Below are 14,585 nucleotides of genomic sequence, written 5' to 3'. Positions count from 1 at the left end.
CACTCCCTCCGCCAAAGGCGAGGCGGAGCAGCCGCGCTCTCTCTCTCTCGCCGCACCGAGGTCCTCCAGCCCACCCGGGTCTCCCCCCTGGCCAGGTGCCGTCTCTGCTGGGCTGGCAGGTGAAGGAGACACGAGGTAAGATGCGGTGGGTGGATTTGTCTCAACTTCAACCTGTGGCCAGGAAAGTCGCGCGTTTCTCTGCGTTTAAACGAGTTGCAAAGTTTACAATGTTTTAAACAATGACGTTAACACCTTTAAACTAACAACTTTTCAAACAATTAAAACACTTAAAGCAATGGCAGCGTTTTAAACAACTCACTGGCGAGTTTCTGCAGCTTTAAACTACAACCTGCAGGTTTTCTTCCTTAATCTTTGACACCAGGACGATTGCCGACCAAACTTTGAAACATTGCAACATTTCAAGCCAATGCAATGTTCGGACTGAGACTGGATGGGAAAGGTTTGGAAGAGGTTCCCTGGAGAAGGTCTGGGCAGTGGGGAAAATGGATCAGCTCATGGGGCAGTCTCGATGGGCTGAATGCCTTTGTGTTTCTTGCTCCCATGTCCATGGTATAGAGGCCAAACAGGGCCTGGGCAGGTCTCCAACTGGGTGAGCTTCCTCCTTAAAGGTGCCCAGAAAGTATTGGCCATTTCTCTCCCAGGATCCTTCCTGCCTGACCTGATGAGTTACTTTCGTTTTAAAAAAATGTACACCTACAGAATGGTAACGGGCCATTTCGTCCCACGAGCCCATGGCGCCCATTGACCTACAAACCACCGGTCCGTTTTGAACGGTGGAAGGAAACTGGAGCACCAGGAGGAAACCCACGCAGGCACTGGGAGAACGTACAAACTCCTCGCAGACGGCGCTGCTTTCGAACCCCGATCGCTTTCTGTTAACTATGCTGTTCTCTGGTCAGCACAGATGAGTTGGGTTGAAGGGCCTGTTTTTTTTGCTGTTTGACTCCATCTCCTGACGATGAGGCGATGGCCATTTGTATCATGAGTCTCTGTACGACCCGGGAGGGAGCTTCCTCTACTCCACTCTCTGGGAGAACCTGGGTTGGAGTTGGTGTGTTGAAGGCGCTGGCTGATCGGTGGTCAGTGGTTCCCCATGTGGGAACAGAATTGCCTCCATAGCCCTGATGGTAGGACATGTGTTAGTGTCTCTGTACAGCAAGGAAGCTCAGTGAAAAGAAGAACTGTTGGATAAGAGACTTCAGATTTATGGTCAGAGTCTTTCTCTTTCTTTGGCTTGGCTTCGCAGACGAAGATTTATGGAAGGGTATATACATGCTATCACATACAACCCCTTTTTCCTGTAGGTGAGGCAGAATTTCCACTAATTGGTAATGCAAAAAAAAACCGAACACGGTGTATACATGTAAACAGATAATGAATGTAAACAAACTGCAAAAACACAGAGAGAATAAAAACATAAATAAAGTGCACAAGTAAGAATCCTTAAATGAGCCCCTGGTTGAGTTTGTTGTTGAGGATGTGATAGTGGAGGGGGAGCAGCTGTTCCTGAACCTGGTGGTGCGAGTCTTGTGGCCCCAAGACCTCTTTCCTGATGGCAGTAGTGAGAACAGAGCGTGTGCTGGATGGTGTGGGACTTCGATGATTACTGCTGCTCTCCGACAGCAGCGCTCCCTGTAGATGTTTTCAATAATGGGGAGGGTTTTGGCGGTGATGTCCTGAGTGCTGACCACTACCTTTTGTAGGGCTTTACGCTCGGAGGTATTGTATGTCCCTCTGTCAGAATTGCAAGCTCTTAAACTCCACTGCAGAGAATAACTCATCTCTTTCCTGATCTAGACCATCTCTGAATGACCACAGCAATGGGTAGTGTTGGATACCAGCACATTGGAGCTGGGGGTTTGGACAAATACCTTGTCACTCAGGAGTCCAGTGTGGCATGACTGTATGTGTGAGGTTCATTTGGAATGCTCTGAGGCGACATAAGTCGCTGCTGACTGGTCATGTATCTAGGGGTCTTATCCCACACACAGTATTGGGGGGGGGGGGGGGGCGTTGACCCTAGAAACTGTATCCAGGTGTTTTGAGCTGCTAGATAAATTCCTTGGGTCAGGCAGCATTTGTGGAGGAACAATGTTTCAGATCAAGACCTGACATCTCCAGTCCATCTCCCCTCAGGGCCTTTCTCCCTGGTTGTTGTTGATTGTCTACAACTCTGTTATCTACATAATCTTCATCTCCATATTCCAAACCCTTGATGTGCCTTGAGGAGGCACTTCTTCTGAGGTGGAGACATAACATTTAAATGTTTGATGGAACTGCAGCCTATTTACAACACGAGGTCATGAGAGTCATAGGGTTATACAGCAAGGAAACAGCCCTTTGGCCCAACACATCCCTGCTGACCATTGTCCACCTAAGCTAGTCCTTCTTGCTTTCATTCAGGCCATATTTCTCAAATCCTTTCCGAACCACTGACCTGTCCAAATGTCTTATAAACGCTTCCTCTGGCAGCTCATTCCATGTGCCCACCATCACCCTCTGTATGAAAATGATGCCCCTCAGGCCCATTTTAAATCTCTCCCTTTAATGTATTCCTGCTCATTTTAGCTTTACCTGCCCTGGGAAAATTCACCTTATCTATGCCTATGACTTTATAAACCTCTAAAGTCTCCCGTTGTGGCCTTCTCTACATCAGACCAGGAGATCACTTCACTGAACACCTTCCCTCTGTCTGCATCAGTGTCGGGGCTCTGCCAGTGGCCGACCATTTCAATTCTGTGCCCCATTCCCATGCTGACATGTCTGTCCATGGCCTCGTGCTCTGCTAAATCAAGGCCACGCATATTGGAGAAGCAACGCCTAATATTCCATCTGTGTACTCTCCATCATCGACTTCTCTGTTTTCTGCTAGATCACTCCCCGTTCTCCCTCTCTTCCCCGTCCATCTGTCTCCATCTCCAGCTCTCTACCCCCTTCCCTCTCTGTTCACAGAGCCATCCTGTCTCCTCCTGCTTGCTATGTGCCCTCCCTCCCTTATCCACATGTTACCTCCTGCCTGTGCTCCTCCCCCCATTCATCTCCCCCCACTGTTTTATTCGGACGCCTGCCTACATTTTGCTCACACCCTGATGAAGGGCTCAACCCTGAAACATTGGTTCTGTTTCTTCATCTTTACTATAAAAAGGACATGGTTTGACTGGCTGAGAATCTCCGGCATTGTGGTTTTACTCTAAGGTCTCCCCTCAGCTTCCTGCTCTCTGGCGGTGGGGGGGGGAAGCCCCATCTTAATCATACTAGAGTTGGGGGTGAGGGGGAGTTTCTTTATGCTCTCTCTTCTACATTTAAAACAAAATAAAATCACAATTACATTTATCAATTAATAATGAATTATATAAGAAATATACATGTAGTGTATATAACCCAAATCCCTCCCTCCCCACCACCCTCCCCCTCCCATACTACCCTTAAGAGGAAAGAAAAAGGAGATGATCAAAAATACATATGCAACTTCAAAACAACAACTGTGGATCTGAAAATCACCACCAGCATGAGTTACTGAGGATTCTAAATGTTCAGACCAGATATGGCCTCCATATTGTCAAAAGGAAATGGTATTTATCACGTAAACTATATCATTTTTTTCAAGTGGAATACAAGATTGTATCTTGGTATGCTATCTTTGCATTTCTAAATTCATATCAGATTTCCAAGGAATGGTGAAGCGCTATCTAGAGACAGCTAAAGCTGATCATAAAAAAATCAATTTGGTACATAGTTCCTCTAAATTTAAGACTAACCATTTTGATATCACCAAATAAAAATAACATCAGATCCAACGGGAGTTTTGCCTTTAATACTTTCTCCAAAAATATTTTAACTTGTATCCAAAAAGGTTTAACCTTAGTCCATTGCCAAGTCGAATGAAGAAAAGGCCCCAACTCTCAATCACATCTAAAACATGAGTCGTAGAAAATTATATTGAACCAACCTATATCTTACATTAATAACTTTGGTCATATTATCTTTACATCACATTTTCTAGTCATTTTCATCTGTCTTCCTATCTGAATCAGTTTCCCATCTCAATCTTGATTTACGAATCTTTAACTTAGGTGCTTTTCTTTGAAGCAATTTATACATTTCTGAAATAAATTTATTTGTATCTCCTTTAGTAATCAATATTTCTATTTCAGTCTGTCTGGGTAATCTTATCTTTTGACCTAATTTATCAATTAAAAATGCTTTGACCTGGTAATAACAAAAAAAAAGTATTATTCGGAACATTAAATTTTACCTTCATTCGTTGAAAAGAAATAAACAACACTTCAGAACAATCTTCTAATGTTTTAATCCCCATTTGATTCCAAATCTTAAAAAATTGATTATAAATTGTAAAATGGAAATTTATTTTGATATAAAGGCATTTTATGCAAAATCAAATCTTTCCCACCTATCTCGTAATCTATTTTATTCCACAATTCAATTAAATAGGTGGATCCTTAGTACCAATTAATAATTTTGAATTCCATTTATAAATAAATTCTTGTATAAATTTTTCATTGATTATACTTAATTCTATTTTAGCCCACATTGAAGATTTATCTCATTCAAACATTCCATTAACAGACTTCAATTGAGCAGCTTTCTAATAATTTTGAAAATGTGGGAGTTGTCAACCTCCTAATTCAAATTTCCAAGTTAATTTTTTCAAATATACTCTGACCATTTTCCCTTTCCACAAAAACTTCCTAATGATTGAATTTAAGTCCTTAAAAGAATTGGAGCTAGTCGACAAGGATTAGATTGAAAAAGATTCTGAATCCTTGGAAAATTATTCATTTTAATACAACTTACTCTACCCATTAAAGTTTTTGGTGAATAATTCCATCTATTTAAATAATCTTAAATTTTATTAAATAATGGTAAATAATTCAACTTATAAAAATTATCCAAATTTTAATCAATTTTAATCCCTAAATATTTAATTCCACTACCTGACCATCTAAATTGAGCAATCTGTTTGCAATGACTATAATCCCCCTCAATCAATGGCATAATTTCACTCATCCCCAATTAATCTTATAACCTGATATTTCACCATATTCTTTCAATTTCATACACAACACAAAGAATTCCAAGGATCTGTTACATAGCTCAAAACATCATCAACAAACAAATTAATCGTGAATTCCTCACTATTAACGTTAATTCCTTTAATATTAGTATCTTGTCTTATTAAATGTGCTAAAGGTTCAATTACTAAAGCAAGCAAAGCTGGAGATAATGAACAACCTTGTCAAGTCGATCTAGTTAATGGGAAAGCTGAAGAAATTTGTCCATTGGTCACAACTGTAGCAGAAGGATATTTATATACAAATAAACACTGATCCAAATCCAAATTTTTCTAACACCTGAAATACATATCTTTATTCTAATCTATCAAAAGCCTTTTCAGGATCTAATGATGAAACCAATTCCAAATCTGATTTTTTTTCTCTGAGATATATGAATTAAGCTAATTAATTTAGCAATGTTATCTGCATAGTGTTTTTTTTAACAAGACCAGATTGATCTGAATGAATTAATTTTGGTAAATCTATTTGCTAGATCTTTAGCTATAATTTTGCAATTAACATTCAATAACGAAATTGGTCTATAAGATTCATTTTTAAATAAATCTCTATCTTTCTTGGTTATCACAGTTATAATTGCATTTCAAAAAAGATTCCAGTAAAGAATAGGTTTCATTAAAGGGGGTATTATTAAATCTTTAAATTTTTTGGAAAATTCTGATGGAAAACCATCCTCCCCTGGAGATTTAATACTTTGTGTAGAATTAAGGGCATTAATAACTTAATTAATTGTAAATGGGGAATCTAAATCCTTCGAATCTTGGCAATTTGAAGAAGGAAGATGAACTTCAGGTAAAAAACTATTAATTTTAACTTCATCATTTTGTACATAAATTACAATAAAACTCTTTAAAGGAATAATCTATATCTGGAGATCTTTTTTTTCAAACTTTATTTAAAAGATAGTGAAAAAAACATAACATACAGTATAGAAATAATCAAGAAAAGATTTCACAATAATACTCCTCCCACCCCTACAGCCAACTCCCTTAAGGGGAGCAAAATAAAAGATTATATATAAAGAAAAAAAAATGAATATTAATAATATTTCAAAGTATATCTAAATGCATATATTTCAAATATGGAGGCCACTTACTAACAAAAGAAGAAGAATTATCGTGTAAATTATGAAATTTTTTCCATAACAACACATACTTTCAATTCATTGTGCCAACGTGATATATTAATCTCAGTATCATCTTTCCAAGTACTAGCAACACATTTATGCGCTACTGATAACACTAAATGTACAAAAGCAATTTGAATTTTGTCCAATCCCATTCCCCTTAATGAATACAAATTTCCCAACAAAAAAATCATTGGATCTAATGGTAATATAAAATTATATAATTTTTCCAAAACTACTTTGATTCCTTGCCAAAGTGATTTAACTTTAACGCAAGTCCAAACGGCATGTAGAAAAGTTCCAGTGCATAAACTACATATAAAACAAGAATCCGAATACTACAACCATATTTTTAAAAATAATTTCCAGGGTCAAATATAATTGATATAAAAAATTATAATTAACCATTCCATATCTTGCATTAGTCAATTTGATTACATTTTCCTGACACATATCTGCCAATCATCTTCGGGAAAAATAAATACTAAATCACTCTCCCATTTAAGTTTAGATTTCTCCCAATCTGACTTATCCATACTATCTTGTAACAAATTATACGTAACTGAAACATAACCCTTTTTCGGTATAGAGGAAATCAAAGATTCAAATCTCGACAAAGTAGGTAAAATCATCTCTCTACCATAATTATCTTTTTTATCAAAGCTCTAAGTTGATAATACACAAACAAAGAATTTACAGGTATATCAAATTTTTCTCTCAATTGATTAAGGAGAAAGAAATTGCCCCTCTACAAAACAATCTTATATTGTCTTTATGCCTTTAGAATCCCAAATATTTAAATGATTGTTAAACATTGAAAAAGGAATAAGCTGATTATTATACAACAGAGTTAAAATTGATAATTTATCTTTTGACTCTAACACCCTATTTTTTTTAATCCAAATCTTTAACAAATGTTTCAATATCGGCATATCATATTGCTGTAACAAAATCAAATTCCAACGAAATATAAATTCATGTATCTCAACCCTAGAAATACAAGCCATCCCAGCTAGGAGGCTGATCTAAATCCATCAATCTACTAAGAAACTTCAACTGGGCCGCTTCATAATAGTTTTGAAATCGTGGTAATTGTAATCTGCCCAATGCATACTTCCATGTAAGTCTATACAACGCCACTCGAGCTAATTTACCTTTCTATCTTGAGGTTTATAGTAACTTTTGAATTCCTTTTAATAGCGTCATTAGTCCTTGAAGTCTGTTCAGTTGCCAGTTACAAAGCCAAAACCTTGTGTGCTCTTTCCCCAGTTCATAATACTTCTGTCTAGTTTTTTGATATTACTTCTCTGTTCTATAGGCTTGTATCAAGTTATAATACATTTTCTTATTTATTATATCAATCATCTTCCTTTATGCAAATTTTCTCTAAAACCTCTATTTTTTTTTCCAATTTATCTACTTCTTTAAGGTAATACTTTTTAATTTTAGTAGAATAAAATTATAAGATTTTAGAGCATCCCATGAAATCTCAATATCATTTCTTTATCTTCATAACATAAACATCTAATTAGAATAGAGGGTGGTGCTTGTCTCAAAAATGTCTTCTTTCTGTTAGTTCGATGAGCTCCATCCAATTCCAATCCATTCAGGAAGTTTTCAGGACCCATAATTTCAGGAATCCATCTTTGAGAAAACTGTACTGCACTGAATTAGGACTTTCAAAATCTTCGGGCAGTCCAACAATTTTATTATTTCTATGACTTAAATTCACCAGTACATCAATTTTCTGTACAAGTTCCCTTTGTTTAACTTACCAGGCCATAAAGGAATTTCCATTTTATTAACTGTGTCTTTACATTGTTCTACATCAAGAAGATAATGCTGAATATCTTATTCAATTTTATGAACTTTAGCTTTAACTTTATCCACAGTTTTGGCATAGAACTCATTTCACCTTTAAGTGAAAGGTATTCAAATTGTATACAGGAATCAGATCTTACAGAAATAAATTGCAGATCGATATGACGAGTCATTGTTTTAATTTGTTCTAAAAGTATTAAAAATTGAGCTGAGGGATTTATACTATGAAAAAAAATCAAGCTTCTCTCCTTCCTTGCCTTGCACATATTAGGGCCTCTCTCCATGACATAATGGTCCTGCTCCCTCCAAATCTTCAAACATTTCTTCCTCTCCCTCACTTGATGCTGAAATCAGTTTTACTTGCTTCCGAGTCTTCCATGTGGCCCTTGTCTGACTAGCAATGCTAGCCACTTTGGGCATAGCTGGCTCAGTTATTTCATACAGAGACGTCGGTTCCATTGTTCCACGCATGTGCAATTGTTCCTGCGACGTCAGCAATTCAAGAATCCTCTTCTGAAATCCAGTGCCATCTTTGCCGGCTGACCGGAGAAACGGCGCTGCAGTAACATTGATTTTAGCTGTTGCGGCTTAGGTCGATCACGGAGGGAGAGGAGGCAGGTCCGCAGGCTCTGTCAGTAAAGTAGGCCCCATTTCTTCAGTCATGCTAACCTCTTTAGTTCACGTTTTCTTTGTAGTTTGAGCTTTTGATTTCTTTGTAGCCATTGCAATTAAGTTCAAAACAAGTCTCAATATCTTAAATTAAAAAAAAAGTTTTATCTATTCAGGTTTTAATTAATTCTGCTGGGAGAGGTGTATTTTCAGGTCTCCAGCCTATACAATTACGTCACGCCCCTGCTCTCTGTTCTACATTGTGAGTTGAGCCTCTGGTTACCCACCACCATCTCAAAGCAATCCATCTCCCGTCATTAGACATGACTTCTAGTGATCGAGTCAAGATCAGGTTTTGCGGCAGAAGTGTGACGCTGAGTCAGGTGAAACATTCCTATAATTTCTACAGTACAACTCCCATTATCCAAAGTCAGATTCTCCAACAACCTCAGTTATCTGAAATTTAAAAAATGAGGATATCTGAAATCCTCATTTATCCAAATTTTTTTCCTGAACTGAACTGACCAGGGACCTCAAGCTCCTGGGCAGGAGGTGGACCCTCGGGCTCCCTGCACGAGCGGGGCCTCAGTGGGGAGGTGTCGGTAATCAGCGGTGGCCAGCATTTTTCTTTTGGTGAGAATTAAACTTTATTTTAATGCTTTAAAAATCCTTCCTTTGTTGTTTGTTGTTGTTTAAACACTGTTCCAAGCGATTTGCTGTTGGTACAGGGCAGTTTTAAAAAAATGGCCAGTTCTCTGATAAAACCATTTATCCGAAATGGGCCCAGCTCCGACTATTTCAGATAATCTGAGTTGTATTGTAATTCCATAAATACAAGATTTAAAAACAGAAGTTCAAAAAAAAAGTTTAAAAAACTTTGTCTGTTTAGAGATCTGATGTTTGAGGGGAAGAAGCTGTTTTTGTAATGTTGGGTGTGTGTCTTCAGGCACCCGTACCTCATTCCTGATGGTAGCATGGCCAAGATGGTGAGGTCACTTCCTCCAGCATTTCTGTGTGTCTACTACAATCACAGTGTCTGCACACTTATGTGTTGCACTGGGGAGTGGTGGGGGTGGGGGGGGTGGGGGCGGTGAGGGTCCTTGATGATAGAAGCTGCTTTCTCGAGATCTCTCTTTCCATTCAACAGTGACCTCGTGGGTAAGAAGAGGCCCTATCTGTAAGGGAATACGATTCCTGTCATTTTTAGCTGCAATTGTAAACTCCCGTCCTTTTTCATTCCCTTGCCGCTGAAGGCACAGTTGGCACAACACTGTTTAAGTACCAGCAATCGGGACTGGGGTTTGAATCCTGGACTCTCTGTAAGGAGTTTGTACATTCTCCCCATGTCTCTGTGGGTTTTCCCCGGGGGCTCTAGTTTCCTCTCACTGTTCAAAATGTACGGGGGGGGGGGGGGTGGGGTGTAGGTTAATGGGATGTAAATTGGGTGCCACAGTCTCATGGGCCAAAATGGCTGTTTGTCTGGTCTAAACTCATTCCCGAACCCTCTCCTTAATTTTGTCTTCAAAAATTTGAGATTAAAGTTACAAAACATAAATTCATCAAGTTTATTGTTATCTGATTGTATAAGTACAACCTGACGAAACAACGTTCTCCGAGCCTCGGTGGAAAACACGCAGACTCACAACCAAATATGACACACGTACAGACAAAAAGAACATATGCAGGACAAGTATCTTATCCATACAGATAAATAAATGAGTATTATTTTGTAGATATGAGAGTCTTGGATGGTGAGCGCAAGCGGTTCCTTTGGTTGTTCCGCATTCACACTGCCCGTGGGAAGAAGCTGTTCCTCAGACTGGTGGCTCTGATCCTCCTGGATCTCTTCCCCGACGGGAGCAGCTGTAAGATGCTGTGTGCGGGGTGGAAGGGGTCCTCAGTGATTTTGTGCACCCTCTTCAGACAACGATCCTGCTGGATCACATCGATGGGGGGGGGCGGGGGGGAGGAGGAAGACTCCAGTGATCCTCTCTGCCGCTCTTATGGTCCTGTGGATTGACCTCCGATCCATTTCTCTGCAGCAACCATGCGGCTGGCCAGGATGTTCTTGATAGAACTCCTGAGAAGGTGTCATAATGGTGGCCAGCCGCTTGGGCCACTTCAGTCTTCTCAGGAAGTGCAGTCGCTGTTGTGCCTCCCTGACAAGTGAGGAGATGTTGAGTGGCCAGGAGAGGTCACTAGTTAAAGTGAACTCCAAGGAACTTGGTGCTCTCCGCTCTCTCCACTGCCGAGTGGTTGACGCGTAGTCATTCCTGGTCCTCCTGAAGTCCACGATCATCTCCTTCGTCTTATCCACATTGAGACTCAGGTCATTACTCTTGCACATTTCAGGAGATTTTCCACCTCTTCTTTGCAGTGCGACTTCAGGAGGTATAATGGAGTTCTACTTCAAGCGAAAAAACAAAGTGACAATGGAGGGAGATCATATCATTATCATTCCTCGTCTGCTCATTCCTTCATGTAGTTTTTTTGTTGTTGTAAGCACCTGAGTTCATTGTTACCGATGAAATGCATTATGTGACAAATCCTTGTGAACTAATGGAGTTTCAACTGGAAAAACCCTCTGGGTCTTTACTGGTGGCTGCAGTCGTTATCAATTCAATCATCCTTCCACCTGCCAGCATTTCCAAAGAAACTCTCTTATTGCTCTGTGAACTTCACAGTTGTGGATAGAGCCCTGAAAAGAAGAGGTGGTTAATGGTTGCGGATACTTTAATCCCCTCTTCTTCCCTCCATATCTTTCTTCGGAGAACTTGAACACCTGGATATCTCTTGGATGCCTCGTAGAGTGCTGGTGGGCATGTGGGCTACTGATAATCTTTAACTGTACAGCCCATTAATATAGACTCCGGAATCTACAATCCTGCTGCAGGTAAGGCTTCCTGCAGAAGATGACTCCTCAACCACTTATCTAAGTAACCTGTTCCCAGTAGATGACCTTGAGTAAATTATTCCAGAATATATATATATATTTATTTTAGATTATAATTTTATGTATATTTGTGATTATTATGCAGTGTGAAAGAAATGTGTTATGTGTGGTCTGGAGAAATGCTATTTTGTCTGGTTGTTTAATTTAGACACCCAGCACGGTAACGGGCCCTTTTGGCCCACGATCTACAACTCCTGGTACATTTTAAACGGTGGGAGGAAACCAGAGGCCCCCCCAGAGAAAACTCACACAGACAAGGGGAGAAACATATAAACTCCTTGCAGTCAGCGAGGAATTTGAACCCTGGTACTGATTGCTGGCATTGTAACCACGCCGCCCTTTGTGTGTGTACAGTCAAACAACAACTTGAAGAAACATTTTCAAAAGCACCGATTCCAGAAATGTGAAATCACTTTTTACTTTTACAGATTCATGCTGACTGAAGAATTAAAACCAAAATGCAGTAAAGTCCCTGTTAACTGAAATTCACACGACCAACAGCCTCAAGCAAGCGGAAATTACGGAAAATAAAAATAGGTAGGTTATAAAATCCCCAAGAGTTTAAAATTGGTGCAGCGCACAATCTCAAGCAATTGGAAATTCCACTTATCCTGCATCTACCAATCCCCATAGGTGCTGGATACTGGGGTTTTACTGTATAATACCCCTCTGCCTGCGTGTGTTATCAATACTCCTGTTTTAAAATCAGTTGCTTGGAGTGACAAGCACATAGTTTATTGGGATGGTCTCAGAACCTGACTGAAGAGGAGAGGGTACACAAACTATTTGGTGGCACAGGGGCTGGAGCGTGAAGTCTGCTAGAACTTCGAAGGTTCACGGAGTAAAGGACAGACTGTGCAACTAAACAGTGAGCCACTTTTTTCACAATCCAATTTTCTTTTTTGGACCTGAACTATTGGATTATAACGGGGTTCCACAGTACTTACTACAAATATTAAAATAATAAATATTATTGTTGAATAAATTTTAAATCCCCCCACTTCCTCCCCTGCCTCCCTCCCACAGCTCAGTCTCTCCATCTCATCTCCTTTCGCACACACATGTTAAATTCTTACCTCCTCCCTTATCATATCCATTTAACACCTTTTGTGGGTCCGGATTTCTCCCCCAGCTGGCACCATCTGAATTCTGAGACTGTCCAAGATTTCCTGCCTCTGGATCATCTTGCTTATTCCTTGAAGAAGGGCTCAGCCCCGAAACGTCGGCAACATATATTTTGGTGTGATTTTACCACAGTCGCAGCACCTGCAGACTTTCGTGTTTCTTTCTTTGTGAGGTGTTTGAGGAGATTCAGTACATTACCGAAGACTCTCGAAAACTTCTACTGGTGGACCATGGGGAGCATTCTGGCTGGTTGCATCACTGCCTGGTATGGAGGTGCCATCTCTCAGGACAAGAATAAACTCCAGAGTGATGTTAACTTGGCTAGTGACATAACAAACATCAGTCTTCACTCCATCGAGGACATTGACAAGAAAGCCGGAGAACACTGTTGGCCGCAGATGCTGTGATTGTAGTGAAAACATGCTGAAATGTCGGAGGAAGTCAGTTGGTCTTCTCAGCATCCATAGGAGACAAAGATATATTGCTGGTGTTTCAGGCCTGAGCCCTCGATTAAGGCAGAAAAAGGATATAGATCAAGATTCAATTTATTATCCTAGTGGGGTCGTTGAATCGTGGTGCGAAATGAAGAGCCGCAGTCACGTTGAGTTCAAACTGAAAACAACAGTTCACTGTTGGACCCGCGCACTTTTAAAACCCCAGGCTCTCAGCCATCCCCGTGCCTTGCACAGCTGAAGGTGACCATTGTGCTGCCTGAGACGTCCTGGCAGGCGAGCGGCTACACTAGTAATAAAACAGGATCGTATTATGTGAAATTCCTTGTTGCCTGCTACAAGGCAGACAGTTTCGCCACCGGCAGGAATTGCCTAAGTGCCTCTTACTGTCAGAGAGAAAAGCAAAAGAGATTCCTCCCCCCCACCCCACCGGAGTCACAGAGTGTCCGTAGATTTTCCTCCAGCACCCCCACAGCCACGCAGCGTCCAGTCCAACTCATTGGCAATCTTGAGCTCCAGATCCAAACCTCCGACTCAGTCAGGGAACCCTCCAGTGCCCTCGGCACCTCCTCACATCCCACTTTCGATACCTGGTACCCCCTCCAGCCAATTCGAGCCAATCTCCAGCAGCCCGCATCCCGGCACGAGTATCTCCACAGCAACCCTTAACTTCCGGGGGTTCCTCGCCCTAAGTCACCAGCAGCCCCCACAGAACCTCCTCACTGGTCCACCACCGTGGTCAGAAAGCTGCAGAATTCAAACAATGGGGGAAGAATTCAGACCAACAAAAGGTGTTAATTGGATGTGATTTATGTCTGTGCGAAAGGAGATAGGGAATGGAGAGACGATGGGAGAAGCAAGGAGGATGGGGTGTTTAATGAAAGCCAGATAAGTTGATCTTAACACCATCTGGTTGGAGGGGACCCAGTCAGAAGATGAGATGTTGTTTCTCCAATTTGTGGGTGGTCTCAGTCTGGCAGTGCATGAGACCATGGACAGACATGTTAGCAAGGGAATGGGATGGAGAATTGAAATGGGTGGCCAATGGGAGATCCACACTATTGCAGAGGACAGAGCCGAGGTGTCCAACAAAGCTATCTCCCAGTCTGTGTCCAGACTCTCTGATGTGGAGGAGACCACAGCGGGAGCACTGGATCCAGTAGACAACCCCTGCACATTCACAAGTGAAATGTGGCTTCACTTGGGAGGGCTGTTTGGAGCTCTGAATGTTGGTGAGGGTGCACGTGGAGCTCCTCCTGGGGTCAGAGGGGTAGGTCCCAAGGGGTTGATTGATGGGGAGGGAGGAGTAGATAAAGGAGTCATGGACAGTTCCTGCAGAAGGTGGAGAGGGGAATGTGTGTCTAGTGGTGGGATCACGTAGTAAG

At 41.0% G+C, this 14,585-nt stretch overlaps 1 protein-coding gene across 1 annotated transcript in view; it reads left to right on the top strand.

Moving 5' to 3' along the window:
• Positions 1–14,585, top strand: part of LOC138764050 (lysophosphatidic acid receptor 3-like) — a 79,972-nt gene continuing 65,387 nt past the window's right edge. The window contains exons 1-2 of the mRNA XM_069939331.1: positions 1–135; positions 12,052–12,160. The gene's annotated coding sequence lies outside the window, so the exon portion shown is untranslated. The remainder of the gene's footprint in view (positions 136–12,051; positions 12,161–14,585) is intronic.

This window comes from Narcine bancroftii, chromosome 5 (genome assembly GCF_036971445.1).
Source record: "Narcine bancroftii isolate sNarBan1 chromosome 5, sNarBan1.hap1, whole genome shotgun sequence".
NCBI classification, from domain to species: domain Eukaryota; kingdom Metazoa; phylum Chordata; class Chondrichthyes; order Torpediniformes; family Narcinidae; genus Narcine; species Narcine bancroftii.
Note: the sequence above shows the minus strand (reverse complement) of the source record. Positions and strands in the feature narration are given on the sequence as shown.